The following is a 21,585-nucleotide window of genomic DNA, read 5'->3' as shown; positions in this document are numbered from 1 at the left end:
CTTATCTGACCTCTTCAGGCACACTTAATCTTCTCTCCTTGGGGCCACCATCGTTACCTTATTTAAAACCATCAATGCCATTTTTCTCTGTTCCCTCTCTTCCTTTAGTTCTGAGAGGACAGGGCTCTGCTTTACCCAACTTTGTATCCCCATCACCTAACACAATGCTTGACAAATAGGTAAGTAAGCTTTATAATGAACAGTATCAAATTAATGAAATTATATCTATGTTGGGAGATATTTTTCTCCATTTCTTGCTGATGGCCAAATTCCTTAATGACTAGATAAAACCATCTATTATTATCATTAAGCAGCAGAGATTAAAGGTTGAAGATAGAAATGTTTGGCTTAGGCAATCCATTGATGGAAACATTTACACTAATGGGTAACAAGTTTAGTCAGCCATCCTACGTGCCTGATTCCAGTTGAGACAGAGAGGATGGATTCTGGCATTGGCATTGGCAGGTTGGTGAAAGAGAACTGAGAAGGGAAGTGGGGATTTTGAGACATAAGAAAAGAAGGGTAACCTGTCCTCTCACATGCTGGTAAGGAAAAGGGCTTAGTGAGTAGAAGGTCATCGGGAGGCCATATGATAAGTTGATGAGGTCAGGGATTCTAGTTTGTGTAGTCCAAGGTACTTACCTCTCTGTAATTCAGTTTGTCTCGTCAATTAAAATGAGAGTTATAGCATCACCTGATTTATAACATTATTGTGGGAACTAAGTGAAAATGTAAAGTGCATAGCTCAGTTTCTGGACATTGTAAGCATTATGTAAAAGTTATAAATATTAATATGATTTTTGACATTGTTAGATGCCCACAGAGAACAGAGTAGATTTGACAGGGACTTGGAAGTACAGAAGATGGAAGATGAAGTCAAGGAAAACAAAACCTCATACTTTTCAGTGTTGTTCTGGGGAACGTTCAGTTTATACACACATAAAGCCACAAGCACTGTGTTTTGTATGGCACAATTCTCTCCACAAATATAGGGTTCCTGTGGTGTTCCAGGTGCTGTTCTATGTGCTAGGTGAACAGCAGTGAACAAAACAGATGAAGATTCCTTCCTTTATGGAGCTCATTCTAGCGTGCGCATTACTGTGATGAGTGTGTGTGTGTGTGCGCGCGCGCACGCGTGTGGGCGCAGCTTATGGGGAACACTGATTGCCTTTGAACCACATTGCACATAACTAAAACTGATTTAACAATTAAAATATTTTAAATGTTTTTAACAGGATCACCTTCATTACAATGGACTTCATTCCCAGAAACTATTGAGTAGGGGTTGTGACTGTCATGTCACAAAACAAGAGGGTCAGAAATACTGACAACTGTATTACAAAGATGTCCACTTGAGCCTTTGCTATTTGGGAAGAATGATAAAAAGTTGCTAAAATGATTGCTTTGTCTAAAACCATATAATCGCAAAAACATGGAAATGGCTGTCACAACATAGAAGATAAATCTATGTTCTGATCAGTCTGTCAGGCAGGTTTTGTTATTTTGCAGATTAATACTGAGGTTCCTGCCGGATACTACTTACAAAATCCCTTTTTATGTGTGTGTCTTGAAAGCATTTATTCTCAGATCACCCAGACAGCAATGGGATTGTGCTTGGAACAAGGACTGGAGTTACAGGGAATGTTGTGATATAGTCTTCACTAGTCTTCTTTCCTGTTAAGCCTGCAAATGACTGCCAAGTGATATCAAAGCACCATAGCAACAGCCTGAGGCAGTTTTTATTCACCTGAAAATTCATTAACCACCAGTCCCCTTAAAATCTAGCTGGAATCTTTAGCTGAAATATCCATAGTTTCTTTTAACCCTTCATTTTTTTGCCAAGAGTTGGTAGCATTGATTTTAGATATATAAAGATATTAAAATCCTTTGAAAATAAAAGAAGTCACTTAAAAATTTTAAATACCGTCTACTCATCATTATATTTTAATGGATATGTTTGCTACAGAAGAAAGAACCAAAATCTTTCATTTGGAATCTTTATGCTTTAGACGCAAAACAAGATCTTTTCAGTAAGAGTACATTTAAGATGTTATTTATCTTCTACATTTGAGCATGACAGACCACAGAATATCAAATTGGGGGCTCCCTTGTTTAGAAGCCATACTGGGTTTATTTAAGTTACTCATATGTTCAGTAATTATTTTTATGGAAAAGGGAGGAGTAGATTCATACATTTATTCATCAAACATTTTCTTAATGCCTGTTACGTGCAGGGCCTGTAATTGAAACCTGAAACAAAAAAGAAGACATATACATAAGTGGACAATTAAAAATTATTATACTCACCACAGAAAGAAATTGTAATTATGTGACATGATGGAGGCGTTAACTAATGCTAAGGCATTAACTCTATTGCAGTATATAAGTATATGAAATCAATGTGTTGTACACAAACTTACACAGTGTTATATGTCAATTATATCTCAGTAAAGTTGGGGGGAAAAAGCGCTATCAGGATACGAGGATCTAAGTCAAGAAATTATATCCACCCTTCAAATTCATACCACAAACTCTTAGAATGGACATAATTAAACGTTAGTCTTTAGAGACATTTCTCTGAACCACAGATAATTTTGTGCCAATCAGTGCTGCAATATTTAAGTAGATTTGAGCCAAGAGTGGGACAGAAGCATTCTAACAAAGTTTTTAAGAGGATTTACATTAACTTGATAATAAAACTTTCTCCCCCTCCAAAAAAATTACTGTAGTAGATTAAATCTTACTGATTTGCTCTCTTATTTTGCCTGAACCTTTATAGTTATGAGTTCTTGGGTTTTTGCATTTGATTGAGGATTTTAACAAATTTTCTAAACGTATTTTGGTTCTTGAGATGACTTATTTTAAAGATACAGTTCTGGGCTTCCCTGGTGGCACAGTGATTGAGAGTCCGCCTGCCGATGCAGGGGACACGGGTTCGTGCCCCGGTCTGGGAAGATCCCACATGCCGCGGAGTGGCTAGGCCCGTGAGCCATGGCCACTGAGCCTGCGTGTCTGGAGCCTGTGCTCCGCAATGGGAGAGGCCACAACACTGAGAGGCCCGTGTACCGCAAAAAAAAAAAAAAAAAAAATACAGTCCCTCTCTGGGTCTAAAGGCTCAATGTTTTCTTTCCTTTTGATACATTAGTTTTGTATAATATCTATGGTGGACTTTTTCTGTCATGCAGTTTCAAACGAGGTGCACCTAGTTCTGGATTTTCCCAAGAGAATGAAGAGAGTTTTCTCATTTGTAAAATAGAGATAATAATAGTATTTCACAAAGACGATTGTTATGAATCAAATTTTGTAAAGCATATAAAACAACCTTTGACACATAGTTAGTGCGACAAAAATGTAGTTAAATGAGATAAAATATACATTATGCTTGATCCCATTCATTGTCTCCTTGAGTGTTGTGAATTAACTTATTCTCAGCTTCTTTTTTGGCAGATAATGGTAGCCATTCCCAAATTCTGGCCTGTCAGATAATAATGAAAACAAGTTTCATCCAGATTATACCACATATATAGATACTAAATATTTAATAGTAAAATAACATATAAAATCAAACAACAGACATTTTATTTACAATGCTCATTTTGTAGTCTCTAGAAGATCCCATTCTCCATCCATTGGGGTTCTTTGAACACTACCTCGGATTAGAGGTTTGCTAGAGTCAAACACTAAAATTCTAGAGATACAATATTTCAGTCTTGTAGCCTCCTCAGATGCTCAAAATCAGGGCAGTTGAGGTGTTAGCCTCTGGTGCAAAATTTAAAGAGGTGCCGAAACACTTAGTAATCAAGAGAAATAATATTTTAAAAATTCAAAATGAATGCAAAATAATTTGTCATGAACAAAATGTTAAAATTTTAAATAAGACAGTCGTTGTTTTATGTTCCTGCATTGCTGTGCAACAAGAAGTCATTTCCGAGTAACCAGTGGTTACCAAACTGCCAGAACAGGTCGTGAAGGTTTACCGTGGCATCTGACCCCATTGGGCAACATGGAGCTTTATGGTCATGGTTTTGATTGTAGAGATTTTATTAACTTTTACATTTGGTTCAAAATGTGGGAGGATATTTTAGTAAGAGTATGTAAGGGCACACGTTGTTTCTTTGCTGAACTCAGGCTTCAATATGCCTTCACGGGGCACTGCTCAAAACCCTCAGGAGTTCACCTTCAGAGGCAGAAAGGGTGAGGATTGTCTAAGATATCATCCTTAGAGGTGAGGCTGCTGGCCTCCTGGCTCTTCTACCTTGCTTATGTATGATAGGAGGAGTGAGTGTCTCTTAAAAAAAAATACATGCACATATTTTTATGTCTGCCTATCCATCTATCGTCTATATATCTGTCTATCTATCCATCTGTCTATCCATGCCATTTTAGCTAATCTACATACTTTGCATATCTTTAATTTCTCCTTTGAGAGTCCATTTCCAACATTCATCATGCTAGTCCACAGACTATTATTTTCACCAATAAAAATGCATTTCTGTGTTGAAGAGAGTGTGGAGAAAAGGCAACCCTTCTACCCTGTTGGTGGGAATGTAAATTGGTCCAGTCACTATGGAGAACAGTATGGAGGGTCCTTAGAAAACCAAAAACAGAGTTACCGTATGATCCTGCAATCCCACTCCTAAGCATATATCTAGAAATGATGAAACTCTAATTTGAAAAGATACATGCACCCCAGTGTTCACTGCAGCACTATTTACAATAGCCAAGACATGGAAGCAACCTTAATGTCCCTTGACAGATGAATGGATAAAGAAGATGTGGTACATATATACAATGGAATATTACTCAGCCATAAAAATGAATGAAATAATGCCATTTGCAGCAACATGGGTGGACCTAGAGATTATCATACTAAGTGAAATAAGTCATTTAGAGAAAGACAAATATCATATATTGTCACTTATATGTGGAACCTAAAATATGATACAAATGAACTTATTTACAAAATAGAAATAGACTCACAGACAGAAAACAAACTTATGGTTACCAAAGGGGAAAGGGGAGAGAGGGGGATAAATTGGGAGTTTGGGATTAACAGATAATACAGTACTATTATATATATGTAATAGATAAACAACAAGAACCTACTGTATAGCATAGAGAACTATATTCAATATCTTGTAATAATCTATAATGGAAAAGAATCTGAAGAAAAGAATATATATATCCCACTACTGGCCATATACTGAGAGAAAACCATAATTCAAAAAGACACATGCACCCCAATGTTCATTGCAGCACTATTTACAATAGCCAGGTCATGGAAGCAACCTAAATGCCCATCAACATATGAATGGATAAAGAAGATGTGGTACATATATACAGTGGAATATTACTCAGCCATAAAAAGGAATGAAATTGGGTCATTTGTAGAGACATAGATGGACCTAGAGACAATCGTACGGAGTGAAGTAAGTCAGAAAGAGAAAAATATCGTATATTAATGCATATATGTGGAATCTAGAAAAATAGTACAGATGCATCAGTTTGCAAGGCAGAAATAGAGACACAGATGTAGAGAACAAACGTATGGACACCAACGGGGGAAAGCGGGGTGGTGGTGGTGGTGGGATGAATTGGGAGATTGGGATTGACATATATACACTAATATGTGTAAAATAGATAACTAATAAGAACCTGCTGTATAAAAAAAATTCAAAAGAAAATAAAACCTTAAAAAAAGAATATAAATATATATCTCTGAATCATTTTGCTGTACACTTGAAACAAACACAACCTTGTAAATCAACTATACTTCAATTAAAAAAAAAACCTTGGCTAGATTAAAACATAAAAAAAAATTCTGAAATCCAGTATTCTAATTAGCAAAGAGTAACAGCTTCCTGATTAGAACTTGCATTGACCACTCTCAGGCCTTTCATTCTCGATAGTAAGTGAGCTGAACACCCAGCACATGAACTTTTAAGTATAACAATGGACTGGCCAGGGAGCTGAAGCTTACACTCACTTGCACATACATAAAACAGTTATCTCTGACGGGGTATTTTTAAGTAAGTCACAGACAGTGAAACACTGAGTTTTAGTCATTATGTTCTTAGACCTCAAGTTGGATGTGTATTGCTGTTTACCTCATAGGCTAATGTAAGTAAATGCCAGACACAATAAATGAGGGGATCTGCTTGACTTGAGCTGATATCTTATTTTGTCTCTACTGTTTGGTACTCTGAGATGCCAAACCATCAGAATCACGGCAAAACCCATATTTTCCCACATGCAGTAGTATTTGGGTTCATCTTACCTCCATTCTTACATTAAAATTTTATCTATGGAGCTCCCCTGGTGACGCAGTGGTTGAGAGTCCGCCTGCCGATGCAGGGGACACGGGTTCGTGCCCCGGTCCGGGAAGATCCCACATGCCGCGGAGTGACTGGGCCCGTGAGCCATGGCCGCTGAGCCTGCGCGTCCGGAGCCTGTGCTCTGCAACGGGAGAGGCCACAACAGTGAGAGACCCGTGTACCGCAAAAAAAAAAAAAAAAAAAAAAAAAAGGATGTACATACGAACCTTCAAATTGCGAATTTTCAAAGATGTGAATGTGCATTCACATGTCCAATCACGTAAGTTAGTTCACGTGTCTGGCATACATTGTCACGTGCGTGCATCCTCTACAAGTGGTTGTGCTTTTGTGCACTTTACTGTATAGCACTGTATAGAGTACAGTAGTACAGTATCTTTATTTCAAGCCCAAGATGTCCAGAAGCAAGAGTAAAAACAGTGGTGATGTAGCTGGTACTACTGTACTTTTCAAGGTACTGTACTGTAAGATTTAAAATATTTTCTTTATTTTTTGTGTTTTTTTTCTATGTATTCTTTGTGTGAAAAGTATTATAAATCTATTATAGTACAGTACTATATAGCCAGTTGTGTTAGTTGGGTACCTAGGCTAACTTTGTTGGACTTACAAACAAACTAGGCTTACAAACGTGCTCTCAGAATGGAACTTGTTCTTATGTAGGGGACTTACGGGGGACTTCCCTGGCAGTGTGATGCGGCCAAAAAAAAAAAAAAAAGATGTAACTTGTTACTGTGGAAGTCTCTTTAGAAGAGGAGAGTGATGATATGACAAAGATGTAAATACAGCCACAAGCAATATGTGAGCTGCTTGGTAAGTGTTGGATGCATGAAAGTATGCATAGGTAGGGATAGGCAGACAAATGTGTAGGTAACGTAGATAGATAAGTAGATGACGTATCCCGTAAGCAGAAGTAGTGCAGATCTCAGGACCAGAGTAAGTGAGAGCTGGTGCATTTCTTCTGGTCCAACTCATTTCTAAGCTCACCAGTACCATGATTGTAAATAATTTATAGAGTATTAACTAACAGTCTCTGCTCAGGAAGAACAGACTTACTATATTTAGACTGTTTTAGATGTCATTTGTTGATCTTTGGTCAGTGTTACGATTTTTCAAAGTGTTTCTTGCAAAAAACATTTGCACTTTCAAGAAATGACTCTCTTCTCAATGTTTACATTAGAAAGTAAATGACATGCAAAGTGTATGCAATTCACAAAATGTCCGCTTATGAATAATTAATGGAGTTCACTGGAAGCTTAAGATGCAACAGACATCATCAGCTCTGGGTGTCACCACACAACACTGCATTCCCTTCTTATTCTTTTCTCCCCCTTTTCTTATTTATTTGTTTACCCTGTATCTTGACACTTTCCCCTCATTCCTGATGTTGAACTTGTGGCTTTTTCCAAGTGTGAACTTCAGATGGTATTCCATCGGTCAAGCTCCCTCTGGAGTGCGCACAATGCCTGACAGGGTGGGGATTAATGTTGGAAGCCTCTCCCTCCAGCAGCCTCAGTGTCTCCTTTTCTTTCACGCTTTAGGGATGTTTTGTCAGCCTTTGAATGCTGCCTCTTTGGCTGCCTTTGTGGAGACAGCTTGTGCTCAGAGGTGATTTACTTGTAAGCTGATTGCCGCTCCATGTGTGAAGAAAGCATGACCAGTTCTCAGTCAGCCCGTCAGGGCGCCCCCAGCTCGTTACATCAGCATCGTACGATGGGAACTGGGCAGCGCCAGTCTCCTTGTTGCCTCTTTTTTTTTTCTTTCTTTCAAGGAAAGAGAAGAAAGCCTGGGAAAAGAGAAATAGATGCCTGTTTTTCCTTGAGAATCACTGAATGCTCTTCACTGTAACACCAAGGAAAAAAAATTTTAATTGATGTTCTATAACAGGAGGGGGGAAGCAAAGGGACACAGAAGACTGAGGGAAAAAAATTACAGTTTAACGAGACTTGGGTCCAGTATATCAGCTTTATCTGTTTTGGCACTTTATTGAACCTTCCCCTATAACTCCCTCCCCATTTTTCTAGTGGTTATATTAATGTTTATCTAGAAACTTGTATGTGCATTAGCAGAGCAGAGACAAAGAAAATAACACTTCTGTTTGTTTTGGTTTTGATCCAATTAAGTAGATTGTTTCTTCCTGTTTCGTACTGTTCTGGATTGTATTACATTGCTTACAGCGGACTGTATGCTTTAAATAAAAAGTGAGCTAGTCCCCATTCCCTCACCTGTGTCATTTCTCATCAATGTCAAGTACTGGTCAGGGGAGGCACGGCACATGAAAGTCCTGTGACGCACTGGTTACCGATCCTGTCATCCGAGAACTGTAACATTCATGGTAGTTCCTCCTTCCCAGATACGTGCAGCAAGAATATGCCTTATGTCCTGCTGAATTGTAGTCAATGTTGATGACTCATGTCCACAGTTGGTTTTGTGGCAATCAACAACGTTATCAACCTGAGTTTGAACATTTGACCAAGAAGGTTTTTTTAAAAAAAAGAGCTTGGTTCTGCTGAGGTTTACTAACGTCCCCATAATATGTGAACCAAACTCCCGAAAAGTGCTTCTTGCTCCTTATTTACGATAAAATCACAGAATTCTCTCTACGATCACATGGAACTAACAATGGTATCCCTGCTGATAACACTCTTCATAAATTAAAGAAGGAAGCATTTGTGTTAAAAATAGTGAAGTATGCTGTCTTATACTTCTGGGAATAGAGATTACTGTTTCCCAGAAAACTTGTTCCAGTTATGCAGCAGAGGCACCAAACACGGACCTTTTAATAAAGGTCACTTTTAATAAAGTTCATTTCTGTCACTTTTAATAAAGTTCATTTATAATATTACTTTATGCCTGTCTCCTTTGCCTTGGCAAAGGAAACTCCTAATTTTATCTTTAGCAGCTGAAACTTTAATGAGAATGTTTTTATGTATTATTTAATAAATTTTGTCAATTTGATTACATAAATCAAATAACATCCTCATTGCAAAAAATTAGAAAATGTAGAAAACATAAAGGAGAAAACCATTTCATCATTCCATGACTTAGAGGAAACCTCTCCTAATGTTTGCTATACTCGTCAGCTGACATGATTTGTGAAGGGGACCCGGGAAGACATCTGACCACCCAAGTTGATCTTGGCACTTTTCCTTTGTTGCACTTGTCACAGCTGAAATGATCTTGTCCTTTGTGTAATTTTTAGTTTTTGGCTATCTCCCCCTCAATAATATAGATGAACTCCATGAAGACAGGTGCTTTTTCTGTTTTGTTCACGGTTGTATCCCCACCACCAAGAATGATGCCTGACATTCGAGGCACTCACTTATTATTTGTTAAATAATGTCTTCATGAATGAACACGAATATTGTCTTATTCCCTTGAATAGTCCTTGCTTAGTTGAATTTATCCTGTCTAAGCAATTTGGAATCTTGATATTTAAATTAACGTTATATACATAGTATCTCCCCAAGCTTTTATGAGGGAATCTTCTCGTAATGCTGCAAAATTGGATGCTGAGTGTTGAACACCAAGACTTTGAGTGAGTAGGACAGGATTTCTTTGTATTCATTCTTAGATGGTTGTTCTGTTACTGAAACCAAGCACAGAAGACTTTCAACCAGTTGCTAAACAGGGAAGGGAGGGGATGCAGAGACAAGGGAGAAGCCGCCAAGAAACAATAGTGCAGCCTCGGGGCAGGGTCCTGGGTCCACCTCAAGGGATACACATAATAATATCTTTAAGGTCTTCTGCAGAATTAAAAGCCCCGCCAAATGGAAGATGTTCCAGAGAGAAGGTAACAGTTTGATAACCTCGAAGCTCATCAGGAAACCACCTGAGCCCAGATAAAAGGAGTGCAGGCCCTACATACACCCTGATCCTGATCAGAACCCTGCCCTTGAACCATCCTATGAAACTCCTCGTCAAATCTCCCCGGGTTGAGGCACACAGTTATTGAGGCATGACCCTGCTGTGTCTGCATTTGCCTGGCAAAGCAATAAAGCTATTCTTTTCTATTTCACCAAAAACTCTGTCTCTGAGATTCGATTCGGCACTGGTGCATGGAGGCCGAGTTTTCAGCATCATTACTGCATTCCTTGTGTCACTCTTTTCAAGCTGCTTTTCTTCAGTCTCCAGCGCAGAGAAAGGTATAGGTGGATGGCTATGCCTTTCTTCTGCAACTCCTGGCCTCACTGACCTTTTGAACCTACCAAATTCCTGTGCAGGGTCTTTGCACAGGCGATACCCTTGCCTAGGAGACTCTTCTGTGCTTTTCAGAGGACGGCCAGCAATTTTGGCTCTGCATTTGTCTGTCAGTGACTTTCTTGTGGTGCTACAGGAGTCTACCTCCACTGATCACTGTCTGATATTTGAATTATTCATGCATATGTATCTGTTACCTCTGTTGTCCCACCTCCTACTAGAATGTTTCCATGAGGGCATGAAACTTGTTTTGTTCACTATGGTACCTGGTAAAGAGAATAAATACATTAGACAACAGTTTATCTAAGAAATATTTACTAAATTTACATGCTCTACCATGCTATGGGCTAAATACTAGGAATCTGAAGCTGACTATGAGACCATCCTTGTCCTTGGAGCTTATAATCTAGAAGAATTTGTGGAACCCCTGCCATATGAACAGGCCTATGCACATTGCCAGGAACACAACCCTGAATGAAGAGAGATTTGCTGGGGTGAGGTTGGGGAGTGGTACCGGTCTAGGTGGTGAAGATAGAAAATAAAAACCACTAGATAATTACAAGCCATTAGATAATTACATTTTTGATAAATGCTACATAGGAAAGTAGAGAACATAGCCAGGATGTAGCTTGGATTGTTTGATTCTTTCCAGATAACCTTATTAACCATTCTGTCAGAAAATTAGACAGAAAATCAGATGTGTTTATTTAGCACTCTTGTGGCATGGATTTTTTTTTTTTCTCCTCATTTCTTTAGCAGCCCAGTATATTTCCAACCAAAGCCACCCACGTAAGTCAATGGAGTTAGGCCAAAGAAATCAAGCTCTATGTTGATTTTGCTTTAACATAATAACCGGCACTAAGAAGTCCAACCTGTGTGTCTCTTTATGTCCTCTTATTTTTTGGATGAGAAAATAAACTTCTGTGAAGCATAAATGTAGATTAGACATTCTGAAATAAGTCAAATGCCAGGACTAAGAGAACAATTACGCTAAAATAGAATTTAATGCATTTAATCCCATAAAAGGGATGCCTTTCATTAAAGCCACTTAAATACCAGATCATGAAAAGATGATTTCTCCTGCCTGTGGTAGTGGGCTCCATATTCAATGGTAACATGCAATTCAGGGAGTTTTTTGTTCTGAGGTGCTATGCTAACTCAGTGACCGAACTCATCTCCACAAATCCTTTGATGACACTTTAAGTTCTTCAAACCAAGAAAATGGTGAGTGAATTTTATTAGGGGCCAGTAAAACTTAAAAATAAATTAGTTTAAAATATAATTCTTCTCTTGTATAAATACTTTATTGACTAGCAGCTGTATGTAACTCTTTACTGCCCTCCCCTGATCAGTTTTAGAAATGTTGATTCTTTCAAAGAAAATTAAACTCTTCCATCATTAAGAAAATAAATTTAGTCATTTCCTCCAATGGATAAGTTTAAATGGCCTCTTTTCCAGGGGACAATATCTTCCAGTCTCAAATTTCTCTACATTAGCATATTCCCCAAAGTAATAACCGGAAAAGAAACCATAGCTTTTAATTGACACTATCTCAAAGCCCTGGGATCTCCAGAGTGGTGCTAACTTCTTTCATTTCAGTATTACTCCCTCTCATTCAAAAACTAGAGGTGGGAATAAAGAAATCGAGTCACGCTCACTCTTTGATATAGTTTTTCTATTGAACTTGTGGGTAATTACTGAATCCCAGTAGCTTGAATACAACTTTACGCAAAATACATTGCACTATATTCTAGCCTGAATGTGAAATTTAAAAAGGTGAGGTGGACACATGGGGGCTTGTTTGATTTCGAATGGTGGACTGCTAGGGCCAGAAGTGAATCAGAGTTAAACAAATCTAGTGAATTGAATTAAAGTATGAGGAAACTGAGGCCCAGAGAGTGAAGTGATTCTCAAAGTCACACATAAAAAAAAACAGAGGTTTATTCAACTACCCCTGATTTCCTCTTCTATGCAACCTCCACCACAGGATCGGGTTTGGAAAAACCTCTCCTCATCTCCCACGTGTGAACCTAGGTTTTAGCGTCTCTTCAGCGTCCATCATTAACACCTTAATGCTCTTGTGCTGCCCTCTGGTGACAAAGGATATGTACTACAGCTGCCGGGCTTGGTCAAGCACACCCCTCTTTACTCATTAATTCAACAAATATTTATGGAGGTCTACTAAATGCCTGCCATTTCTCTAGACACTGGACTTTCAGCAGTAAAAATGAACGACAATATTCCCGCCTTCGTGGAACTTATGTTCTAGTGGAGACACGACAGTGAACACATTATATAAAACAGGAGGACTATAGAGATCAAGATATCAGGGAAGGGGGTAGCTCTGTGTGGGCAGGAAGTTGCAATTTTAAATAGTGTGTTCAGAGAAGGCCGCAGTGAATAGATGACATTTTAGAAAAGACTTGAAGGAAGTGAGAGAGAATAAACCACGTCAGTATATGGTGGAGGGCCAGAGAGGCGCAAAGATGGAGACAGGAAGGCGCGATGGGGCCTGTCGGCTGTAACAAGAGCTTGGCTTTTCTCTGGGGAGATGGGAGCTACTGGAGCTTGGTGAGTAGAGGTGTGATGGGAAGTGTCATATGTTTTTGCAGGATTACTATGACTGCTGCGTTGTGAATACACTGCTGTGGTAGCAGAGAAGCCAATTAGAAGGCTGAGGCAAAATGATGGAGCTAAGCACCTAAGAGATAGCCACGGAGGTGAGATTCTGACCATGTTCTGAAGTTAAAGCTACGAGCACGTGCTGATGCTTTGATGTAGGGTGTGCGCAAAAAAGACAAGTCGATGTTGACCACAAAATTTTTGACCTTAGGATGGAAGGATGGAGCTGTCATTAAACGAGATAAGGAAAGACTAAGCAAGAAGCAGATGTTGAGGAAAAATTCAAGAGTTCAGTTTGGGTATCTCAATTTTTATATTTACCTACATATTTACCACTTGCAGTGTACTTCATTCCCTTATGTGGAGTGAAATGAACATTTGTCTGGTATAATTTTCCTTCTATCAGAGAACTTCCTCTAATATTTCTTTTCATGCACATCTGTTGGTGATTAATCTCCTCCACTTTTTTTTTTTTTTTTTGGCATGAAACAGTATTTCATTTTTGTTTTTTTGTTTTTTGTTTTTGCAGTACGTGGGCCTCTCACTGTTGTGGCCTCTCCTGCTGCGGAGCACAGGCTCCGGACGCGCAGGCTCAGCGGCCATGGCTCACGGGCCTAGCCGCTCTGCGGCATGTGCGATCTTCCCAGACCGGGGCACGAACCTGCGTCCCCTGCATCAGCAGGAGGACTCTTAACCACTGCGCCACCAGGGAAGCTCTAGTTTTGAACTTTAAGTTCATAAGAAGTGGGGCTATATTTTATTAGTACGAATAAAGTACTATATCTACACAGTTGCTTAATAAATATATGCAATTTTATTTCTTTTCCCCCTTTTCTCATATTATGCTTATCAGGGTCGATGGTTCATGGAGGAAACTAACAAGGGATAGGGAGGGTTTATAAGTCAGTTTATTTTTCCCACCCTCTGCTTCGAAACAAGTGGAATTGGTAGCAGGGAAATCTGAATAACTCGTCACCTAACTTTTAAAAAGTATGAAACTCAGGCTCTGATTAATTCATCATTCAACTTCTAAAAAACGCAAAAATTGATTTACTATTTGAATAAACAGTAAGGAAAACAACTACCCAATCTATAAATTGCTCAGCTGGAATGAAGTGTTACTAGACACATTGTAAATATGAAATGGACTAGTACAGGTTCTATCCATTTATTATAGATTTTATGCCTCAAATATATTCATAATGGATTACATTGCTGAAGTTCATTCCTCACATGTTTATATATTTAATATTTCTCCCTCAGAAGATTTGAACATGGCTAAAGGCAAAGTTATATTTCTCCTTGATAATAATGCAATATTAAAGTGTTACACATAAAGGAAGTTTACTCTGAATTTATGGCTGAAACTACCCTGTATTTCAAGTTACAATAATGATTCTCTTACTCACCTGACATAGTGACTTCTTTCAGCCGCATCATTCTTCTGTCTTGGGACCTTGTGCTAAGAAGTCATCTTTTCAAACTTGGCTCTTTCAGATCCTGATAATTCAAGATGATGTACTTTCAGAAAAACAGATACCCTGAAGAATACCTTAGGAAAACCAAATGTCTCTAATCACTATCTTTGATTTAACGCCAAATGGGTAATAACATGACTAAAATAAAATGACAGAGTTATTTCCATTTAAAAGTGCATTAGCAAAGCTGTTCTATGGCATTAGAAGGTAGAACAGTCACACCAATTACATCTGAGAGGAAGTTAGTCACTTGAAAAGGGCAGGAGGAGTCTCTTGAGGCGCTGGGAATATTCTGTTTCTCAATCTCAGTTCTTGTTTCATGAATGTGTTTATTTTGTGAAAATTCATCAAACTATAGGCTTATGAACTGGGTCCTTGATGTATGTTAAACTTTAACAAAAATATTTATTAAATAGGAAAAAAGACAATAGACAAGGGTGACAGAAAATCAATTCTGCTTTTTATTATAGATGAAATTTTCATGTGTAAAAATCCTATGTACAGCTTAGTTAGCTTTTTTAAAAAAATTAATTTATTATTTATTTATTTTTGGCTGTGTTGGGTCTTCGTTTCTGTGCGAGGGCTTTCTCCAGTTGCGGCGAGTGGGGGCCACTCTACATCGCAGTGGGCGGGCCTCTCCCGTTGCGGAGCACAGGCTCCAGACGCGCAGGCTCAGTAGTTATGGCTCACGGGCTTAGTTGATCCACGGCATGTGGGATCTTCCCAGACCAGGGCTCGAACACGTGTCCCCTGCATTGGCAGGCAGATTCCCAACCACTGTGCCACCAGGGAAGCCTGCCTAGTTAGCTTTTAATTCAGAAAATATGCTTAAAATTTTGTGTGTGTGTTGCTCAACCAACATGATTTTTTGTGCCTGGGCATCCCCTTCTTCTATCCATTGCCTCTGAGATTAGAATATTCCCTCTTGCTGCTGACATGATTTTATTGAGACATGCTCAGTTAGGGCAGCTGCCCATGAAAACACAGGAAGGGATTTTTTTCCTCTTTATTAAATTTATTATAATTTGAAGTTTCTCAGGGATAACACTGGAAAGAAAGATGCTGATGGTGTCTATCCCTCCAGCTTACTTCTGTTACTTGAAATAACACATTAGTAACAGAACACTACATACACATGTATCTATTATATATCTTCATTCCATAATATATATTCCATAATAAGGCATATAGGCCTGGGAAGGATAAGAGTATTATCTATTAGCATTTCTGTGTAAGCGTTTATCAGATCCTGTCCTATGATCGGATAGCCAGCTGATCACAGCTCACTGCAGGAGTTACATAATTGGTTGTTTGGGCTGGAGATAGGAAAGTCCAATATGGGAAGGGTCACTGAGTATTTTGGTAAGGAGCCTGCGTCATATTTTAACTGAACACCACAAAACTTGATACCGGTTGTCTGTGAGCACACTTTGGCAATCCCTCCAGGAGGGAGATCCTGCAGATGTGGGGAAGGGAGATGGGTGGAGGGGTGAGGTTGGGCTTTGGGGTTGGCTCTCGAAGGTGCTTTGTCAGCACTGATGTATGAGTAGCATCAACTGCTCCTTTCCAACATGCACAATTGGCCATTCCAGATGCCCTGCCCTGCTGGACAGACAAATGATGAAACGATTCAGCCCATACAGTTAATAAAACCATCCGATAATAAATTACATCTCTAGGTTGGATTTCTACAAATGAGTGTATCTGTTTGCTTTGAAGGCACTTACGCTTGCATTCACGTCATTACGCTTATAATGCTAAAATAAACATTTCCACAATTTTCAATATAAAAATCAAGTAGCCAAGGCATACATATGAAAACATTGTATTAGCATGTTTCTTTATTTGGCAAGACTGAAATTTCTAAGCGTCATAACTACAGTTCACATCAGGTCCTTCTACTTCCTCCATTATCTCCATTCTAAAAATTCTTGAGTGAAACAAACACATGCAGAAGATTTTTATTAGCTTTCCTCAGAAAGTAATTTATTTCTGAATAATCTCGCAGAGAATAGTGTCTCTGATAGAAACCCATAGATAACATTTTTTAATTTCTAGAAGCTAAAACTAATTTTTTTTAAACCTAGGGGGTCAATAAATCTTTCAGTCTGTTGCTGAATTGAACAGAGATTGCACTGGTTATCTCTTCATGAAGAGTGCTTCTTGTTTATAATTCACTGATGAACTTTGCAAATGAAAAATAAAGCCCAGAGTATCCTAATTTAACCTGTGGAAGCAAAGAATAGCCCATCTGCTGGGCTAAGGGGAGAATGATGTGATGGTGAAGCTGGACCAGTTCCTTGGAACTGGTTAAAAGTCTTGGTTTTTAACCTCTTTTCAAAGACCAGGAGTTTCTATAGATAAAAAGAAGAGGAATGCTTTGGTTATATCAGGAAAAAGAAAAAAATATTAGGAATCAGAATATCTGAATCCAGACCCTGCCATTTTCTAGTTCTATGACTAAGCTCATAACCAATCTGAGCACTAGTTTTTCCATCTTTAAAATTACCATAAAGCTGCTCTGCTGACATGAGCCGTGTAAATGCAGTTTAAAAAAAATAATTTTTAGAAGCTATGATTGTGATGGATACAGAAATACCAAGCACCTACTACGCTTTGTGCCCTTGGACAACCCTAGGACTCACGCTGGGTGTTGGAGCAATTTGCTGTATGACTCAGCTTCCTTCATCTGAGAATGGATGAACTCGATAAACTGTTTTTACGGAGGCATGTACAGCAAGGCTGGGCTTATTTCAGAAGTTTCAACAAGGGGAGGGAATGAGGCATTCTTCAGCCCTAACATCTGGCTCTGCATCTTGTTTGCTAATTTGTCTTGATTAGAAAGCAGAGGATGTCTGCCACTCAGTGCCCCATGAGGAGGGAAAAGTATGACTACATGTTATTTGCGTTGGTCACTTGGGGCACAAATGAGGAAATCAAATCTCTTATCAGGGAGGAAAAACAGAAAAAGAACTTGATTGTGGGTGGTGGTGGGTTAGGAGTGGGACTTCTTCTTCTTTTTTTTTTTTTTTTTTTTTTTTTTTGCGGTACGCGGGCCTCTCACTGTTGCGGCCTCTCCCGTTGTGGAGCACAGGCTCCGGACGCGCAGGCCCAGTGGCCATGGCTCACGGGCCCAGCCGATCCGCGGCGTGTGGGATCCTCCCGGACTGGGGCACGAACCCATGTCCCCTGCATCGGTAGGTGGACTGCCAACAACTGCACCACCAGGGAAGCCCTGTTTGCTAGTATTTTGTTGAGGATTTTTGCATCTATGTTCATCAGTGATATTGGCCTGTAGTTTTCTTTCTTTGTGACACCTTTGTCTGGTTTTGGTATCAGGGTGATGATGGCCTTGTAGAATGAATTTGGGAGTGTTCTTCCCTCTGCTATATTTTGGAAGAATCTGAGAAGGATAGGGGTTAGCTCTTCTCTAAATGTTTGATAGAATTCGCCTGTGAAGTCATCTGGTGGTGGACTTTTGTTTGTTGGAAGATTTTTAATCACAGTTTCAATTTCAGTGCTTGTGATTGGTCTGTTTATATTTTTCTATTTCTTCCTGGTTCAGTCTCCGAAGGTTGTGGTTTTCTAAGAATGTATGCATTTCTTCCAGTTGTCCATTTTATTGGCATATAGTTGCTTGTAGTAATCTCATGATCCTTTGTATTTCTGCAGGGTCAGTTGTTACTTCTCGTTTTTCATTTCTAATTCTATTGATTTGAGTCTTCTTCCTTTTTTCTTGATGAGTCTGGCTAACGGTTTATCAATTTTGTTTATCTTCTCAAAGAACGAGCTTTTAGTTTTATTGACCTTTGCTATTGTTTCCTTCATTTCTTTTTCATTTATTTCTGTTCTGATCTTTATGATTTCTTTCCTTCTGCTAACTTTGGGTTTTTTTGTTCTTCTTTCTCTAATTGTTTAAGTGTCAGGTTAGGTTGCTTATTTGAGATTTTTCTTGTTTCTTGAGGTAGGATTGTATTGCTATAAACTTCCTTCTTAGAACTACTTTTGCTTCATCCCATAAGTTTTGGGTCATTGTATTTTCATTGTCATTTGTTTCTAGGTATCTTTTGATTTCCTCTTTGATTTCTTCAGTGATCTCTTGGTTTAGTAGTGTATTGTTTAGCCTCCATGTGTTTGTATTTTTTACTGATTTCTTCCTGTAATTGATATCTATTCTAATAGTGTTGTGGTCAGAAAAGATACTTGATATGATTTCAATTGTCTTAAATTTACCAAGGCTGATTTGTGACCCAGGATATGATCTATCATGGAGAATGTTCCATGAGCACTTGAGAAGAAATTGCATTCTGTTGTTTTTGGATAGATTGTCCTATAAATATCAATTAACTCCATCTTGTTTAATGTATCATTTAAAGCTTGTGTTTCCTTATTTATTTTCTTTTTGGATGATCTGTCCATTGGTGAAAGTGGGATGTTAAAATTCCCTACTATGATTGTGTTACTGTCAATTTCCCCTTTTATGGCTGTTAGCATTTGCCTTATGTATTGATGTGCTCCTATGTTGGGTGCATAAATATTTACAATAGTTATATCTTCTTCTTGGATTGATCCCTTGATCATTATATATTGTCCTTCTTTGTCTCTTGTAGTAGTCTTTGTTTTAAAGTCTATTTTGTCTGATATGAGAATTGCTACTCCAGCTTTCTTTTGTTTTCCATTTACTTGGAATATCTTTTCCATCCCCTCACTTTCAGTCTGTATGTGTCCCTAGGTCTGAAGTGGGTCTTTGTAGACAGCATATACACAGGTCTTGTTTATGTATCCATTCAGCCAGTCTATGTCTTTTGGTTGGAGCATTTAATCCATTTGCATTTAAGGTAATTGTCGATATATATGTTCCCATGACCATTTTCTTAATTGTTTTGGGTTTGTTATTGTAGGTCTTTTCCTTCTCTTGTGTTTCCTGCATAGAGAAGATCCTTTAGCATTTGTTGTAAAGCTGGTTTGGTGGTGCTGAATTCTCTTAACTTTTGCTTCTCTGTAAAGGTTTTAATTTCTCCATCGAATCTGAATGAGGTCCTTGCTGGGTAGAGTAATCTTGGTTGTAGTATTTTTCCTTTCATCACTTTAAATATGTCCTGACACTCCCTTCTGGCTTGCAGAGTTTCTGCTGAAAGATCAGCTGTTAACCTTATGGGGATCCCCTTGTGTGTTATTTGTTGTTTTTCCCTTGCTGCTTTTAATATTTTTTCTTTGTATTTAATTTTTGATAGTTTGATTAATATGTGTCTTGGCATGTTTCTCCTTGAATTTATCCTGTATGGGACTCTCTGTGCTTCCTGGACTTGACTGATTATTTCCTTTCCCATATTAGGGAAGTTTTCAACTATAATCTCTTCAAATATTTTCTCAGTCCCTTTCTTTATCTCTTCTTCTTCTGGGACCCCTATAATTCAAATATTGGTGTGTTTAATGTTGTCCCAGAGGTCTCTGAGGCTGTCCTCAGTTCTTTTCATTCTTTTTTCTTTATTGTGCTCTACGGTAATTATTTCCACTATTTTATCTTCTAGGTCACTTATCCGTTCTTCTGCTTCAGTTTTTCTGCTATAGATTCCTTCTAGAGAATTTTTGGTTTTGTTTATTGTATTGTTCATCATTGTATGTTTGCTCTTTAGTTCTTCTAGGTCCTTGTTAAACATTTCTTGTATTTTCTCCATTCTATTTCCAAGATTTTGGATCATCTTTTCTGTTATTACCTGAATTCTTTTTCAGGTAGACGGCCCTTTTCCTCTTCATTCATTTTGTCCAGTGGGTTTTTACCCACCAGTAATGGGTAAATGGGTAGATGCTCCTTCATCTGCTGTGTATTTCTCTGTTTTCTCATTTTACTTAACTTACCATGTTTGGGGTCTCCTTTTTGCATGCTGCGTGTTCATAGTTCCCATTGTCTTTGGTGTCTGCCCCCAGTGGGTAAGGCTGATTCAGTGGGTTGTTTAGGCTTCCTCGTGGTGGGGAGAACTGGTGCCTGTGTTCTGGTGGATGAGGCTGGATCTTGTCTTTCTGGTGGGCAGGACCATGTCTGGTGGTGTGTTTTGGGGTGTCTGTGACCTTATTAGGATTTTAGGCAGCCTCTCTGCTAATGGGTGGGGTTGTGTTCCTGTCCTGCTAGTTGTTTGGCTTGGGGTGTCAAGCACTGGAGCTTGCTGATCATTGAGTGGAGCTGGGTCTAACATTGAGATGGAGATCTCTGGGAGAGCTCTTGCCGTTTGATATCTGGCTTCTGTTCTTCACCCAGACAGGAGGGGGTTAAAGGAGCGGCTGATTAGGGGGCTCTGGCTCACTCAGGCTGGGGGGAGGGAGGGGTATAGATGTGGGGTGAGACTGTGGCAGCAGAGGGCATTGTGACTTTCCACCAGCCTGAGACGCACCGTGTGAGCCTGAGGCGTGCCGTGTGTTCTCCCAGAGAAGTTGTCCCTGGATCACGGGACCCTGGCAATGGCGGGCTGCACAGGCTCCTGGGAGGGAAGGTGTGGATAGTGTCCTGTGCTTGCACACAGGCTTCTTGCTGGCTGCAGCAGCAGCCTTAGCGTTTCATGCCAGTCTCTTGTGTCTGCGCTGATAGACACGGCTCGCGCCCGTCTCTGGATCTCGTTTAGGCGGTGCTCTGACTCCCCTCTCCTCGCGCACCCCAAAACAATGGTCTCTTGCCTCTTAGGCAGGTCCAGAGTTTTTCCCGGACTCCTTCCCAGAGAGCTGTGGTGCACTAGCACCCTTCAGGCTTTGTTCATGCAGCCAACCCCTGTCCTGTCCCTCGGGTCTGACCTCTGAAGCCCGAGCCTCAGCTCCCAGCCACACCCGCCCCGGCGGGTGAGCAGACAAGCCTCTCGGGCTGGTGAGTGCCGGTCGGCACCGATCCTCTGTGCGGGAATCTCTCCACTTTGCCCTCCGCACCTCTGTTGCTGCGCTCTCCTTCGTGGCTCCGAAGTTCCCCCGCC

The 21,585-nt window shown here is 39.5% G+C and overlaps 1 protein-coding gene across 2 annotated transcripts in view; it reads left to right on the top strand.

The window, feature by feature from the left end:
- The window catches only part of SMPDL3A (sphingomyelin phosphodiesterase acid like 3A), a 29,181-nt gene extending 20,628 nt beyond the window's left edge, over nt 1-8,553 (top strand). The window contains exons 8-9 of one of the 2 annotated variants that reach the window (XR_010933728.1): nt 6,993-7,142; nt 8,101-8,553. The gene's annotated coding sequence lies outside the window, so the exon portion shown is untranslated. The other variant, XR_010933727.1, reaches the window with a different exon arrangement.
- The last annotated feature ends 13,032 nt before the right edge of the window (nt 8,554-21,585 follow it).

Source organism: Pseudorca crassidens, chromosome 13 (genome assembly GCF_039906515.1).
Source record: "Pseudorca crassidens isolate mPseCra1 chromosome 13, mPseCra1.hap1, whole genome shotgun sequence".
NCBI classification, from domain to species: domain Eukaryota; kingdom Metazoa; phylum Chordata; class Mammalia; order Artiodactyla; family Delphinidae; genus Pseudorca; species Pseudorca crassidens.
The sequence above is the reverse complement of the archived record's forward strand: the minus strand, read 5'-3'. Positions and strand labels throughout refer to the sequence as shown.